The sequence below is a fragment of the Squalius cephalus genome, assembly GCF_949319135.1.
Source record: "Squalius cephalus genome assembly, chromosome: 13".
Classification (NCBI taxonomy): Eukaryota; Metazoa; Chordata; class Actinopteri; order Cypriniformes; family Leuciscidae; genus Squalius; species Squalius cephalus.
This window is the reverse complement of record NC_137134.1, coordinates 11,952,605-11,954,978: the sequence shown is the minus strand read 5'-3', so window position 1 is coordinate 11,954,978 and position 2,374 is coordinate 11,952,605. Positions and strand designations below refer to the sequence as shown.

The 2,374-nt window shown below is 29.8% G+C and overlaps 1 long non-coding RNA gene across 1 annotated transcript; it reads left to right on the top strand.

The window, feature by feature from the left end:
• The first annotated feature begins 855 nt into the window (after window positions 1-855).
• On the top strand, window positions 856-1,704 carry LOC307170121. Its single transcript, XR_013823295.1, has 3 exons — window positions 856-1,179; window positions 1,264-1,392; window positions 1,603-1,704. It is a non-coding gene; the product is annotated as an uncharacterized lncRNA (long non-coding RNA).
• Window positions 1,705-2,374: the final 670 nt, after the last annotated feature.

Below are 2,374 nucleotides of genomic sequence, written 5' to 3'. Positions count from 1 at the left end.
TAGTAAAGTGTAGTTTAATCCTGTGATCAAAGCTGAATTTTCAGCATCATTACTCCAGTCTTCAGTGTCACATGATCCTTCAGAAATCCTTATAATGATGATTTGATGCTCAAGAAACATTTCTCATTATTATCAATGTTAAAAACAATTATTTACATTTTTATTTCAGGATCCTCTGATGAATAGAAAGTTTAAAAGAACAGAATTTATCTGAAATAGAAAGCTTTTGTAACATTAAAGACTACCGTTCAAAAGTTTGGGGTCAGTAATTCTTTTTTTTTAAAGATTATTTTTTAGAAATAAAATAAATCAATACTTTTATTCATCAAGGATTAATTAAAGTGACCGTAAAGACATTTTTAATGTTACAAAATATTCTATTTCAAATAAATGCTGTTCTTTTGAACTTTCTATTCATCAAATAATCCTGAAATCATTGTACAAATCTGTTTTCAACATTGATAATAATAATGAATGTTTCTTGAGCATTAAATCATCATTATAATGATTTCTGAAGGATCATGTGACACTGAAGACTGGAGTAATGATACTGAAAATTCAGCTTTGACCACAGGAATAAATTACATTTTAAAATAGTTCAAATAGAAAACAGTTACAGTATTTTAAATTGTCATAATATTTAACATTACTGTTTTTTTTTAAATCAAATAATTACAGCCATGGTGAGCAAAAGAGACTTCTTAAAACATTAAAAATCTTACCTATCCAAAAATTTTGAACAGCAGTGTACATATGATTATTAATCTTGCAGCTGTTTCATAAATTGTTATTTATATGACTTGACAGTTTTAAGTAAGCTATCTTAATTGTGATGTGCGTGTTTCTGTCTTATAGACGTATTATTCTGTTGTGGAGCTGCAGTCTCAGATCAACTCACTGATTTGGGATCAAATGTGACCATAAACTGTGATCTTGATGAAAATGAGGTTTATTGGATTTTACTGAAAACACCAGATCCTCCAACAGTGATTCTACGGTCATTCTCAAAACCAAAGTCACCTTTTTACAATAATTCAACATTCAGAAAGAAATATTCAGTTCAGTTTAAACACCGTCTGGTTATTAATAATGTGACTGCTGATGAGTTAGGAGTTTATTACTGTATGAACACAGGCACTCCTCCAAAACTCAGCAACAGCACCAGACTGCACTTCACCAGTGAGTTCATTTACTCTTTCAGTGATCAAGACATTGATGCTTACATGTGTCATTTACTTCCTTCACTTTTTTCTTTATTTCCAGAATCAACTCCACTGACTGAGTGTCACAATCACACAGCGGTGGAGTTTATTGATCAGAATCAGACACAATGGCAGATTATGATCATCATATCTGGACTGATGAACGGGCTTCTGCTCATTGTGCTGATCGGTGAGTGACTCTTCTTTAAGAAAAACTAAATCAGGAAATTAAATATATTAGTGTGTGGTGACATTTGTAACAATATAAAGATGCTGCTCTTCTTTTACAATAGGCAGGTGAAGATTTTTTCTATTAATTTGACTTTTATTTTGTTTGTGTCTCCATATATACTGGTACAATTTAAGGATTTTTAATCTGAATTCACTGTTTCATTTTTAGTTTTTGCGGTTAGAAAAACAGAACGGCTGGAAAAAAACATTTATAATGCTGATTTACTGCTGACAAAAGTTATGTATCAGCCTCAGGACCCAAACCAGTCAGGTACATTTTATGAAATCATTCATATCAATACTAAAATTCATCACTGTAAGTATTGTGTAAGCTCATGACCTTTTATTACAAAAAAACTAAAGTAACCTTTTGTTTTAATTAGTTTTAGTTGAACTGCAGCTGAAATGCTAATATTGTTTTCTCAATATGGTTTTCAGGATGCTGAGAGGGAATTTATGAGCTGCAAATATTCAGCATCCAAATGCAGCTCCTGTATGTGTGACTATAAGACATGTTCATAAAATATCATGTGCTTCACATTGTGCTTCATGTCAAGAATATATTGATTATAAAGTCAGCTTCTCTATTTGCACTTCTACATTTCTACAGTTATTGTCTGGGAAAAAATATATAGACTTATTTTATGACTTTATGATTCACACATTAAACATCATTGTCAGATTCATTGATAAATGGTCTTTCCATATACATAAACATATTGATGTTATTGACGATCAATGTTTAGTTAATTCAGTCAGCATTTGCATATAAAATGTAAATATGTGATTGTAGTAAACAATAAATGAAATGGAAAAAAGAAAAGTGGTTGTTTAAAAATGGCCTGGCGTGAGTAATGGGTCATTTTTATTATTATAACTTATTTTATTATTATTATAATGTATTATAATAATATTTTTGTAATTTTTTTTTTTTTTTTTAA